The 14,290-nt window shown below is 43.8% G+C and overlaps 1 protein-coding gene across 1 annotated transcript in view; it reads left to right on the top strand.

The window, feature by feature from the left end:
* Positions 1-3,443: 3,443 nt before the first annotated feature.
* The window catches only part of KANK1 (KN motif and ankyrin repeat domains 1), a 135,616-nt gene continuing 124,769 nt past the window's right edge, over positions 3,444-14,290 (top strand). Inside the window, exon 1 of the mRNA XM_021694468.1 lies at positions 3,444-3,571. The gene's annotated coding sequence lies outside the window, so the exon portion shown is untranslated. The remainder of the gene's footprint in view (positions 3,572-14,290) is intronic.

Below are 14,290 nucleotides of genomic sequence, written 5' to 3'. Positions count from 1 at the left end.
GTTCCGAAACAGAAATATTTATCTTGTGACCAGAATGGCTCTTCAGTGGTCAAGACACATGACAGAGGAGGGGGAAGAGAGTTTACTAAGGCAAACGCTAGAAGGCACGGCACAGAAGCTGGTAAGCTGGGGCACTGTGGGCAGAGAGACCAGAGTTACTGTTAAGAAATGTTACCGAAAACACAGCTCGCAATCATTCTGTTACCGAGTCTCTCTTTAGGTCCCTAGAGACACACTTGTGTATTATGTTTGTAAAATGTATCATGCGCACATACCAAAGTAGACAATTAAAAATGCTAATAATGCTTATCATTTTTTTCTCTATTCAAATCTGATTTTTCTGTTTTCTTTTTTTAGTTTTTAAAAATTTAAATCCAGGGGCGCCTGGGTGGCTCAGTCGTTAAGCGTCTGCCTTCGGCTCAGGTCGTGATCCTGGGGTCCTGGGATCGAGCCCTGTATCGGGGCTCCCCGATGCTCCCCCTGCTTGTGTTCCCTCTCTTGCTGTGTCTCTGTCAAATAAATACACAAAATCTTTAAAATAATAAAATAATAAAATAAAATTTAAATTCAATTAACTCAGTTCATTTCATAATTGATTCAGTTAATGAACATAGAGTGTATTCTTAGTTTTGGAGGTACCTATCCGATTGTTCTAAACTTACAAGAAAGCACTATTTTGAAGGAAGAAAAAAATGTTTGAAGTTATCTTTTTGACAGTTTAGCTTATATTATACATGTCACCCAGAGGTAGTCATCTGGTATCTGACCTGAAGCTGGACTTTTTTTTTTTTTTTTTCCCCTTCATTCTCCTGAAGCAGGGAAATAGAATGTAGGTAGATGCTGAGAGTGGATAGCATATGGCTGTTGAATAGTTCTGGAAGGTTTCTTAGAGAACCCAAACCAGGCACGCACAGGTGGTGGTGGACGGAGAGGTTGGAAGGGTCTGCAGTCCGTTGTTTTTGGTGACCGAGCTCTGTGCATTTGGTGAAGTGAGGAGCGAGGGAAAAAGCGAGGGGAGGTACTTTTATTGGTCTCAGTCAGGCAAGCTTCAGGGTACAAAATGACCAGCACAAACTCGGTGGCTTGTCTCTGCTTGTCTCCACGTGCCTTCCTGGTTTCTCCTCAGTCCCCTTCAGTCTGGGTACTTCACCAGCTCGATTGCAAATTGTCCTCAGGGGTCACCAGCGGCCACCTTACTTGTTGCTAAGTTCAGTGACCTCTTGTGAGTCCCCCATCCACAGCTACTTTGACAAACTCATGTTTGTCTGGGTTAGTGTGCCTCTCCACCTGCATGGGTATTCTGTACCTGTATCCACTCCTCTGTGTCTCCTTCCTCGGTGGTTCTTCCTCTGTCTCCCTTGACCTGTGTTCAGTCATCACCCTTAGAACCTTCATTTAGTCCTGAAACGACAGCGATCATCTTTCTTGAGGTAAAAGGCTGGCAGCCAGTCCTCTTTCTCCACTGCGGGTCATCCCCGTTGAGGCAGAGAGTTTGATCACAAGATGGCTCTTCAAATTAGAACACATGTGCTTTGACACCAAATCTACAGGCATTGGATGTGCTTAGAACTCATCTCCTGGCTCCATGAGAAGGCCTCTGGATTGTCTATATATGGTTTACTTTTTGCTGATGGAATAAGCTCCCGCGTGAGCCTCTCCGGGCAAGTGAAAATGGTGCATTAATAAAAAAAAAATCTCATTACCTCAAGGCACAAAGGTGTATAAATTTCAAAAAGCATTTGCAAAGCGGATCCAAAAAATACTGGGTTTGTAAACACTGAAATGTGGCCCACACTAAAGTGGAAAACTTAATCAGAATTGTCCTGTTCCAGCTGGACCACTGAGCTTAATAAACACAAAACAATAGACAGTGCTGTTAGGACACTGTATGAGGGTTAAATTGCCTAGAACGTGGGCCTTGGAAGGGCCAACGTGGGCCTTGGAAGGGCCACGGGCTCAGCTGAGCCTTGACAGAAGGGATAAGAAAAGCCATATCCTGCGTGGGGAGTGATGGGTCTAAGTGTATGTTCTTTGGAACATAGGAAGACTTAGCCTGACGAGGACAGGCGGTATTTGTTGGAAGTTGGAGGAAGATAAGATAAAGTAGAGCTAGATTATGGAAGCAGCTGAGAGTCAGCGGAGGAGTTTATATTTGACAGAGGAGAATATTATTACCGCCATGGACCCAGATGTAAGAGAATGCTAGATTTGGAAATTCGAAGACCAGCAAAGTTTAGATTTGGAGGCATCCTCTAAGGTGGGATGGGAAGCACTCCTATTTCTCGAGCCTCTGCTGTACGCCAGGCACGTGGTGTCGTAGTTCTTACCTTTATAGTAACGTTAGTGGTAGATACCCTTGTTCCCATTTTACACGTGACAGACTGAGCTCCACGGAAAGGTGAGGAGCACCTGGGCCAGGATTGAAGCGCAGGGACCTCTGACTTCGAAGCACAATGAGGATGGAGACCATTTTATTCTGTTCTTCATTTCGCAGTCCAGAAAACTGAGACCCGGGAGAGAGGGGATTGTTGAGGGTGACACAGGTAGGAGGAGGACGGGAGCAGCTACTCCGCAAGAGAGCCTGGGTGGGTGGTGATCTGCGGAGCGAGGCCAGGCTCGAGGCTGCTGCTGGGGGCAGCTGGGGGTGCCACGGTACCTGGCAGCGTAGTGGTGGACCAGAGCAAGAAAGAGACACGGAACAGCAGGGCATTCCAAGGGAAAGGGGTGCTGGACTGATCCCACAGTGAGGGATGGCTGGAAAATCATCCCAAGGTTTGAATCCCAGGGAACTGCCACGCACAGAGAAAATCCTCGGTGGAGCTAGTTTTCTGAGAAAGGCCATGTGCTTCTTTTTTTTTTTTTTTTTTTTTTAAATTCATGAGAGACAGAGTGAGAGAGAAAGGCTGAGGGAGAAGCAGGCTCCCAAGGAGCAGGGAGCCCGATGCGGGACTCGATCCCAGAACCCTGAGATCATGACCTGAGCCGAAGGCAGACGCTTAACCATCTGAGCCACCCAGGCGCCCAGGCCATGAGCTTCTTATGGAGTGGTCTGACTCTGAAATGACAGGGACACCAAGATATAAAAATCGATGGTACTTGTGAGCTGCCTTCCGTACACACTGACCAAATACGTGAACAGCGTGGAAGTGAAAGGTGAAAAGTCTGGGAGGAACCAGCCCTTGTCTTTGAAGGGGCTGGGACATACCCCAAGAGCCAGCAGCTAAGCTTGTCCCGAGAGCAAAGGACACCCCAGTTTGCATCATCTCCGAGTCCATCTGTCACTCTGGGCTGTCCCTTCCGCTCCCCCCCCCCGCCGGAAAACGACTTAACTCTACTCCATAGCTGTTTCTAGTCATTGATTCCCCTCTCCTGCAGGTCCTGGGCCCGGCAAGGGTATTGCTCCCCCACATTTCCCTCACCAAGATTCTTTTTCTTTCAGAATGATTGTCTCATGGCTGGCTGGACAGCGTGCTGAATGGTTGAATTGCCTCCATCTTCGGACCACACAGGGGAGATCGTCCCTGGAGCTAAAACATTGATCACAGTCATCTTGTGGCCTGACCTGATTGAGGTAAGGTATACTTTTTTTCCGTATGGCTGTCCTGAAGTTGTCATGTTTGTGTCCTTTACCTTTGCCTTTTGGAGACCTTAATCCATTCTTTCCCCTGAGCTTTTATGCTCTCATAAGCCTTTTGGAGTGCTTTTCTTCCGTAAATATGTAAGAGGGCAGAAGAGACTTTTACAGGATAAAATATGAGCAAGCTGCTTGGCTCTGAAGAATAAAGCGGAAAATGTATTACCCCTCAGATTAAATCAGTAAAAGTACCCTATTTCCATAAACACAATATGCATAGAGTGGATTATATTAGAGAAACTGAATAGATTGAAAGGAGTATTATTAAGGCCACTTGAAAAAAATGGAGATACTTCAATATTAATAGATTGCTGGCTTTATTCAAGTAGAGAGAATTTAGAACATACAGAGAATTTAAAAGAAAAAAAAAAAAAGAAGTCTAGTCCTTCCAGTTCCAGAGATAATCCATGGTAAAATTTTGATGCATTACTTATAGTATTTATATTACAAATATTTGTAATGATGTGTGTCTGTGTGTGTTGTGTGTGAGTGTTATGTGTGCTAACTTGCCTGATTTGCAAACTGAGTGACATTTATCACAGGCTTGCTTTATGCCAGGCTCTATCCCAAGCACTTGACATATATTCATTTATAAATTCTCACAAGCCGGTACAGTGGGTTTTTGTTATCCCCATTTAAACATAAGAAAACTGAGGTGCAGAGAAATTAAATGACTTGCCCGTGCTCACATAGCTGGTAAACCCACTCAAAACTTGAACCAGTCAGATAAGAAAGCTCATATGAATGGGCTTTTTTTTTTTTTTTTTTTTGCATACCTCTTTTCCTTAAGAAGATGCTGATTCCTCGGGGCGCCTGGGTGTCTCAGTTAGTTAAGCGTCTGCCTTCGGCTCAGGTCATGATCCCAGGGTCCTGGGATGGAGTCCCGCATCGGGCTCCCTGCTCAGCGGGGAGTCTACTTCTCCCTCTGCCTGCCGCTCCCCTTGCTTGTGCTCTCTCTCTCTCTGACAAATAAACAAAATCTTAAAAAAATGGTCCGTACTCTTACAATTAAAGAAAAGGTTATACTTGTTTGCAGTGACGTATGATGATTATCAAATTTGTAATTCACAGTAATATCTAAAGTGCTCACATCATTGTATCATTTGTGTTGACACTGTGAGCAACCTAAAGGTGGCACGTAGCCATCCTGCCTCAGTGGATACTGACAGGTCACTGGTAATGAGGAGACAGTAATGACGGGCGTGTGAAAAAGTGGAACGTGAAAGTGCTTTATGAGCTCACAGAGCACTTTCCCAGGCATTACTCCGCTGGAGCCTCACGGCAGAGCTGTGAGGAGCTGGGGCAGCCACTATTGACCTTGCTCTGTAGAGGAGGAGTTAAGTGACTTGCTCACTTAAGCTCGTGGAGATGGTCAGTGGTAGGGCTGGGTGTGTACGCAGGCTTTCTGACTATAAACCCCCATTCTTGGTGCTTCGTGACATAATGGAAAGTTGAGGGAGGGACAGGTGTCGATACCCAGCTCTAGAATGTGCTAGGAAAGGAAGGAGCCAAGTGGGATGCCCCCTGGGGTTGGGGAGAGGATGAGGGACCCAGTGAGGTGGGGGAGGCAGAGGAGGAGGGAGGGGGCTTTCTCCTTGCAGGGAGGAGGGAGGAGGGAGGGAAGGGATGGAGGATGTAGACTCAGATGCTTTGACTTAGAAAGGAATATTTGAGGGGGCTCCAGACTTAGGACCTGAATATAACTCCTGAAAGGAGAAGGAAGAAGGTATGGTTGAGACTAAGAGCAGTGGGTTTGCAGTTTTTGATTTGAGAAAGAGGAGCTATTCAGAATAGCCCAGGTATGAAATGGACCAGGGAATCCAGAGGGCTGCCAAAGACCTTTGCGGCCCAAGAGGCAGGACCCAGATAATGTCACTCAGAAGTTGAGTACTGCAGTGACCATATTTATGCACTCTTGTCGCGTGGTGCTGGGTGTTTTAATGAGTGGATAAGCAAGCAATGGTTCTCAGTTTTTGGTTCTAGAAACCTTGTCGGGGGCTGTGCTTATCGTCAGGCAATGGGTACATGAAGTAGGGAGAGGGTAGATGATTTCTTAATCTGTGAAATGAGGTTTTAGATTTTATAGATGCTTCTTGAAGTCCCTTTCTACCACACCGTTTCCTGATTCATCTTCAGCCTACACTGAGTCTCCTGTCTGTGACCCCGTCTACTAGACAGTTTAGCTTTTTTATGTTACGATCTAGATACTTTCTTTGATCACTTCGCTTACTCTCATAAGCAATGTATATAGACTGTAGAAAAATTAAAGACACGTAGACAAAAAAGACGTATTTAACACGCATAATCCTACCACGATTAAATACCCACTGTTAATGTTCTTCCAGAGGCTTTACTGTATGTATATGCCTAAATAAGATTTTTAAATATAAAAATGAAACTTTTCTTTTTTTTTAAATTTATTTATTTGAGAGAGAAAGAGAGAGAGAACAGGGGAAGGGGCAGAGGGGGAGAGAGAATCCTAAGCAGACTCCACGCTGAGTGCAGATCCTGAGGCAGGGCTCGATCCAACGACCCTGAGATCATGGCCTGAGCCAAAATCAAGAGTCCAAAGCTCAACTGACTGAGCCACCCAGGCGCCCTTCAACTTGCTTTTCCTGATACACTGTAAACTTCTCTCTGTCTCAGTGGTCACGGTCATGGTGACATAATTTTTCTTATTATTGAAGCATAATTGACATACAGTGTTATATTTGTCTCAGGTATACAACAGACTGATTTGACAAGTTTATACATTACTCAGTGCTCATGACCATCTGTCACCATACAACATATATGGCAATGCATATCCTCCTGTTCTTGAGGCTGCTCTTAATGATCTTTAATATAAATTCAGGAAAGAGGTTTTTAACATGTATTATGTGAAAAATCTGAACCAGTTTACAAATTCCACTGGCAGTATGCAAGAGATATTTTCCCCACACTCTTCTTAATATTAAAGTGGAATTAAAAAACCTTAATCCAGTTTTATGGACAAGTGAACCTTTGTCTTGTATTTACGAACCATTAATATTTCTCCTGTGAATGCCTGTTCCTGTCCTTTGCCCGTATCTCCAGAGGGACATTTGATTTTTTTTGTTAGTAACTTGCAAGAGAGTTTTTACTGTAAGATATCTTTTATTATTAAAATAGTATAAGTTTTTATGTCCTTTGCCTTTGAATTCTGTACGGTGTTTTTATTTTATTTATTTATAATTTTTTTTTAAAATTTTTTTATTTATTTGCGAGAGAGAGAATGAGAGACAGAGAGCATGAGAGGGGAGTGGGTCAGAGGGAGAAGCAGACTCCCCGCTGAGCAGGGAGCCTGATGTGGGACTCGATCCCGGGACTCCAGGATCATGACCTGAGCCGAAGGCAGTCGCTTAACCAACTGAGCCACCCAGGCGCCCTCTGTACGGTGTTTTTAAAAGGAAGTAAATATTTAATTTTTGGTAGTGAACTCTTTTGCCTGTGGTTCCCATATAGACTAACTAGGAAGCAGGAATGCCTTTAAGTGTTCCTCCTGCAGTCGGCCCTTTGCATAGCAGAATGACCTCTTTCAGGTGTTGTCCCATCCCCGCACACCCCTGCCTGAGCTGTCAAGGCAGTCTCCTTACTGTGGCCTGCTCTCCAGCCTCACCTCTGTTACTCTCCCTGTGGATCACTGTGTTCCAGCACCCCTGGCCTCCTTTCCATCCATGGAACGTGCCAGCCTCTTTCCTGCCCCCAGGACTCTGCAGGTGCTGTTCCTTTGTTTGTGAGCACACGCGCACGTACACAGACCCGCACGCACTCACGCTTGTGCTCACACACATCACTTGCGGCTGACTCTGTCTCATTCAGAGAGGTGGTTCCCCAGAGAGAGCCCCAGAGCAGGCTGCTTGGGTTCGCCTGGCTTCCCCATTCCCCAGCTCCGTGCTCTTGGACCCCTTCACGAACTCTTCCTCCCCTGGAACATCACAATCGTCATCATAATAGTCCTTACTTATCTCAGAGCTGTTGGGAGGCGTGAATGGGTGAATTTATGCAAAGGTCTTCAAAGAAATCAACCCCGTGCACACAAGTGCACATCAGTGGTTCACTGTCCCTGTCATTTTCCGGTTCTCAGAGAGTGCTGTCCTGTGCAGCCTTGGTCATTCCCTGCGGCATTCTCCATCTCATAATCCCCTTTTATCGCTTTGAGACTTACCAGGATGCAATTATTTTGCATTGATTTACTTTGCCCTGCTTTCTTGGCTAGTCTGTGGCTCCCCGGGGACAGGGGCTGAGTCTGTGTTGTCCACAGCTAGGTTTCTGGCGCTTTGCAACATTTGTAGAGAGAATGAGTGAATATCAACACGTCCAACCACAGACTGCATAGACATTCACCTACGTTGTGTTGTTGTTTTATGGTTTTAGTTCGCATTTTTAAATAGTTCATCTGTGTGAAACTTAATTTGAAGTATGGTTTGAAATGCAAATGCAAATTAATTTTTCCCCACATGAAGTAGCCAATTGCAATTTTTTTCTTTTCTTTTTTTTTTGAGAGCGCTCCAACCCGGATTCCTTAGGGACTCTGATGTTGTTTCTTGTTTCTTTGTTCATCTCTCCTTGGGTAGTCCTTTTGCAAAAAGTAAATGCAGAAACTGTTTCTTGACTTGAGCCAAATTCCTCATGAGCGTGCTGGCCGAGGACCAAGAAAGATGCTCCTGGGGTCACTTCCCATGGCCTGAAGTAAGACATGATGTTAACTGACTTAGGGACTTGTGGCATTTGTTCAATATCAAATGCTACTAAACTGGCTGGATATTTCAGGCAGCCCTGTTTTAGATATTCTGTCTCCCATTTTTAAAAAATTACTGAAATCACTGAAAATTACTTCCACATTCTACTGACTAAATTACTTTTCCTGAACTGCCTCTTGCATTTAGATGAGAGATGAATATGCCTCAGTAGACCACGTGTTCTGATTTTTGGTTTGGAAAGACTGGTCACCATTCTTTTCCAGATTTTATGTTTCATCGTTAAAATTAATGAAAAAACAAGACCTACCCATTGTCAGAAAACATGTATACAGAAAAAAACCTGACTCTACCTTCTGGATCACCCCTTCATATAACCCCTCTAAGTTTATTATATGTCCTACCAGGCTTTTTTTTATGCTTAGATCTTTACATACATGCACGCACGCACGCACACACATTCACTTACTCTCTCCCTCTCACCCCACCCCCTGCAAATACTTGCATGCTTTTCCTGAACAATGTCCTAAACCCACTTTCTTAGACACATCAGTAGGCTTTCAAAACACTCGAAGTCTTTCTTCCCTAGCTGGTAACATGCGAGAGAAGTTACTAAGTGCTCTTTTCCCAGGACTTTAAACCCCTGCTTGGCTTGTGTGAGTCACTGGATGTAATCATCCAGAGGGCAGGGGCAGCTCGGGCACACTCAGGAATGTGGTGTAATCTGATAAGGATTTCCATCCCACTGCAAAGGAAGAAATGGGGACTCAGAAGGGAAGCCAGCGGGATGGGAGAGGGGACATTCTTCTCCGTCCGTGAGGGTACACCTTCAGCGAAGGTGTTTTCCCTGGGTTATAGACCACGTAGGCTGATTTCTGGGGAGAGGGGCTCGCAGATTGGGGTGCTGTCAAGGGATAGAATTTTTCACCACTCATTCTCTTCTGTGTCTTTTTTTTCTTTTGCTCCGTGATAATAGAAGACACTGTGGGGTGGACCAGGGCGGAGAGCGCAGCGAGTCGCAGGCTGTGCCCTTCACATTGGCAATGGGAAGCGGGTGGCTGACCGCCCCGGGTTCTGATCGATGGCACCGCACTCCAGAGACCTGGAGGGGTTTCTGTAAGTGATGGGGACCCTGGACTCCTGCAGAATGGCACTTGCTGGGGGGTTTTCACAGTGCCCACCTTATTGCGCCAGAGAGGCAGGTTTCATTGCTTAAGGGGACAATTTATGGCCATGGGCTTATCTCCTTGTTTTAGCTCTTTATGTTTTTTCTGCCTCTTAATAAAAGGTGAAGTCACAAAGCAATTAAATAGTAGTGTGGTTTTCAGGCAGGAGGTGGAGAAGGGCTACCCCGGGGGAAAGGCTAACATGATTGACAGAGGCTGACTGGAGATTTACATTGGGAATAACTCGTTCCTCAAAACTTTCTTCATTTCCTGGTGGGAAGTAGGGGGTAAATCATCGACCAGGAGGATGGATGATTAAAAGTGTAGGAGTTATGATTTCTTTTTGACTTTGTAAGTCTCTAAATCTAAACCTTAACGGAGGGTTCTCATTTTAGGAACTCTTGAGGAAGTGATGGAAACCAGCCCTGCCAAGGATTGAAGGGAAGCAGAAACACTGTAAAATCTCGAATTGCTAATAAGCTTGAGCTGCTTTATATTTTATAAAATGTCTTGAGATCCAGCGAAATGAAGTAGAGAATTCATGAGCCTTTTTTTTTTTTTATTCCTTGAACTCAGATCCACAAGTGTATATATTTTTGAATATTTAAAAATATCGAATGGGGTTTCAACTGTTAGTGTCTGGAGTTTTTAAAATACCATTAGGAATATGTAATAGTGACACTTAAAATGAGGAAAAATGTGGACAATTGAACGTAAACATATAGAGAGTTGAGGTTCCCTGTTCCTCTTATCCCAGCTTCCTCGAACATGAAAGAAACGCTTTTGATTTCGCCACTTTGTATCGATGACCTGTTTATTCTCATCAAGAGAATTAACAAGTGAAGATACAGAAGTTGAAGTTGTCATTCTTTCTTATCCGAGAAACGTTATGATTTCAAGGAGTTTTGAAAAGCGGCCTTTTGATCTGAAGTTCTCTTTCTTCCTGGTAACCCCATGGAAATGGCCAAAGCAGACAGCTTAAATTAAAATGAAGTTGTTGGTACCTGTTGAGAGAAGGAGTAATTTAACGAAGAGTTAATTTATGTGACCCAGAAAACGAGTGGCTAAACGGACATTGCTTGTTCTGGTGTGAATTTCTCTTGCCATGAAAGCTCCCTGCCGGGGAGACTTCATGCCTTCGCAGGAGCACCCTTGTCCCCCCACCCCCGGAACTTTACCACCACAAAAAAAGAACAAGAACCAGAGAGTCAAGTACACAGCCGCCCTGTTGCTGTTGAAGGTGTGCATCCTGATAGATTACCCCCCGAGAGGATCTGTGCTGAAGGAATAGGGGAGATACTCCTTTCTAGAGCTTGGTAAAATGGTAACAAACAGCTTTTATCCCAGATCAGTAAACCTTTCCCAAGTCCCTGGCCAGGGTTCTGTGTGTGGGCCGTGGAGTGGCCGTTGTTCGGTTTCTGCCCCTATAAAGAAGGTGTGGGACGCCTTTGGATGCCCACCGCTGTAGATGAAGTTTGGAGAGAGAAGGCTGTGTGACCTCTCAGCCCTTATTCTGGGCTGTTTCCCAGGCAGTGGATCATTTTGCTACCCCGGGGCCAGTGCTTATGAACAGTCGCTGATTTTGATGATGTGTCATTTTCCCCAGTGGCAGTCCTTTATCCACCCAGACTGCTGTCCAGGGAGGTATCCGGATACGGAAGGCGCCCATCTGCACTGGGACCACGATCTTACTATTCTAGCAGAAGGTAACTCGGTGGGGAATTAATGTTTTCCTCTTACCCGTGTATTATTTCTTTTCAATTGTATTTGTCTTCAATGACATGAAATTCGCATAGCATAAAAGTGAATAATTTAAAAATGAACAGCTCAGTGGCATTCAGCCCATCATAGTGTTGCATAGCTGCCCCTTCTGTCTAGTTCCAACACATTTTTCCTACCCCAAAAGGAAACCCTGTACGCATTAAGCAGTGACTCCTTATTCCCTCCTCCCTCAGCCTCTGCTTTTTCTCTCTCTGAATTTACTGATTCTGGGTATGTCCTATATAAATGCAGTCGTATAATATGCAGCCTTTTGTGTTTGGCTTCTTTCACTTAGCATAGTTTTTTGAATGTATTTATCTGTGGATGGACATTTGGGGTTTTTCCACCTTTTCCCACCTTTTGATTATTGTGAATAACGCTGCTATGAACATGGATGTATAAGTATTTGGGTCCCTGTTTTCAGTTCTCTTAAGCATATATCTAGAAGTGCAATTGCTGGGTCATATGCTAATTCTGCTTAACGTTTTTGAGGAACTGTCACACTGTTTTCCACAGAAATTGAACCATTTACATTTATATTCCCATAAAGAGTTCCAATTTCTCCACATCCTTGCCAACACGTTTTCCTTTTTTTCTTTATTGTAGCCATCCTTGTGACTATGAAATAGTACTTGATTGAGGTTTTGATTTACATGTCCCTGATGTCCCCAGTGTCCCTAAGAATGCAAAAGCATTCTTAAAGGTGTTGTTAGCCCAACTTACTGTTGTTAGGTGAGGAAGCAACTAGGACTACATACACGCCTCTTGGGCTCTTCTCTCTCTTGCCCGCTGTACACCCTGCCCCACTCCCCACCTAGCTCTCGTTATCCCCCCTCCCCCGCGACCATTGCTGGCAGTCTTTCCAGATGATATTGATCATCTTTTCATGTGCTTATTGACCATTTGTGTATCTTCTCTGGAGAAATGTCAATTCAAATCGTTTGCCCATTTTTAAATTGGGTCGTCTTACAAAAAAATAAATTGGGTTGTCTTTTTGTTGTTGAGTTGTAAGAGTTCTTTATATATTTTAGATACTAGACCCTTATCAGGTATGTGATTTGCAAATATTTTCTCTTTTTCTTGTCTTTTCACTACCTTGGTAATGTGCTTTGACACACAGAAGTTTTTTATTTTGATGAAGTCCAAGCGATTTATTTTTCTCTTTTGTTGTTCTTGCTTTTGATGTCTAAAAATTGCCGCCTCATCCAAAGTCAGGAAGATTTATCCCTATGTTTTCTTCCAAGAATTTTGTGTTTTTCTCTCTTACGTGTAGTGTATTAACCCATTTTGATTTAATTTTTTATGAGGTATGAGGTCAGGGTTCAGCTTAATTCTCTTGTATGTGTGTATCTGGTTGTCCCATTTGTTGAAGAGACTCTCTTCCCCCATTGGGTGGTCTTCACACCCTTTGAAATAATCAGCTGCTTGTATATGAGGATTTAGGTTTAGACCCTTAGTTTTTTCCTCATTAGTCTGTTTGTCCTTATGCCAGTTTACTCTTTTTTTTTTTTTTTCAGTTTACTCTGTTTTGATAACTGTAGCTTTGTAGTAAGTTTTGAAATTGGGAACTGTGAATTTTCCAACTTTGTTCTTCTTTCTCAATATGCTCTGGACATTCAGAGCCCCTTGCAGTTCCATATGAATTTAAGGATCAGCTTTTCTATTTCTGGAAGAAGGAAAAAAGGCTATTGATAGGAACGGCACTGATTCCATAGGTGGCAGTGTTGTTATCTTGATGGTATTAAGTCTTCCAGTTCATGAACATATGATGTCTCGCCATGTATTTACATTTGTCTGAACTTATTTCAGCATTGTTTTATAGTTGCAGTGTACAAGTATTTTACCTCCATTAAATTTATTCTTAGGGCACCTGGGTGGCTCAGTCGTTGAGCGTCTGCCTTCGGCTCAGGTCATGATCCCAGGGTCCCAGGATCGAGCCCCGCATTGGGCTCCCTGCTCCGCGGGAGGCCTGCTTCTCCCTCTGACCCTCCCCCTCCTCATGTGCTCTCTCTTGTTCTCTCTCTCTCTCAAATAAATAAATAAATTCTGGGGCGTCTGGGTGGCTCAGTCGTTAAGCGGCTGCCTTCGGCTCAGGTCATGATCCCAGAGTCCTGGGATCGAGCCCCGCATCGGGCTCCCCGCTCTGCGGGAAGCCTGCTTCTCCCTCTCCCACTCCCCCTGCTTGTGATCCTGCTCTCGCTCTCTCTCTGTGTCAAATAAATAAATAAAATCTTAAAAAAAAAAAAAAAGTTATCTCATTGAGTACCAAGTCTAATAAGTATTTTCTAGGCAGTCCCCACATACTACATCTGTTAATGTTACAAACTTAATGCATTGTTAACAATTATTACTTTACTATCTGTGGTCGTTTCCTCAGCTTGTTACAGCTTTGCTCACATTCATCTCATTTGTGCTGTTGTTGGCAATTACACTATATTACGCTTACATGTTATAGGCCCAATAATAGGTGACAGTTGACCCTTGAACAATACAAGTATGAACTATAGAAGTCCATTTATATGCAGATATTTGCAATGAATACAGTACAGTACCATTTATTTCACTCACAGTTTTTTGTTTTTTTAATTTTATTTATTTGATGGGGCGCCTGGGTGGCTCAGTCGTTAAGCGTCTGCCTTCGGCTCAGGCCATGATCCCAGGGTCCTGGGATCGAGTCCCACATCGGGCTCCCTGCTCAGCGGGAAGCCTGCTTCTCCCTCTCGCACTCCCCCTGCTTGTGATCCTGCTCTCACTATCTCTCTCTGTCAAATAAATAAATAAAAATCTTTAAAAAAAAAAAAATTTATTCTTAGATATTTTGTTCTTTGGAGGCAATTGTAAATGAATCCATCTCCTTGACTTCCTTTTCCGATTGTTCCTTCCTGGTGTAGAGAAACACAACTGCCTATATGTTATTTTCGTTTCAAAAAAATTAGAGTTAAAAGAATAATCTCTACCGGTTATTTTATTTTATTTTATTTTAAGATTTTATTTATTTATTTGACAGAGAG

Source organism: Neomonachus schauinslandi, chromosome 13 (genome assembly GCF_002201575.2).
Source record: "Neomonachus schauinslandi chromosome 13, ASM220157v2, whole genome shotgun sequence".
Classification (NCBI taxonomy): Eukaryota; Metazoa; Chordata; class Mammalia; order Carnivora; family Phocidae; genus Neomonachus; species Neomonachus schauinslandi.
Note: the sequence above shows the minus strand (reverse complement) of the source record. Positions and strands in the feature narration are given on the sequence as shown.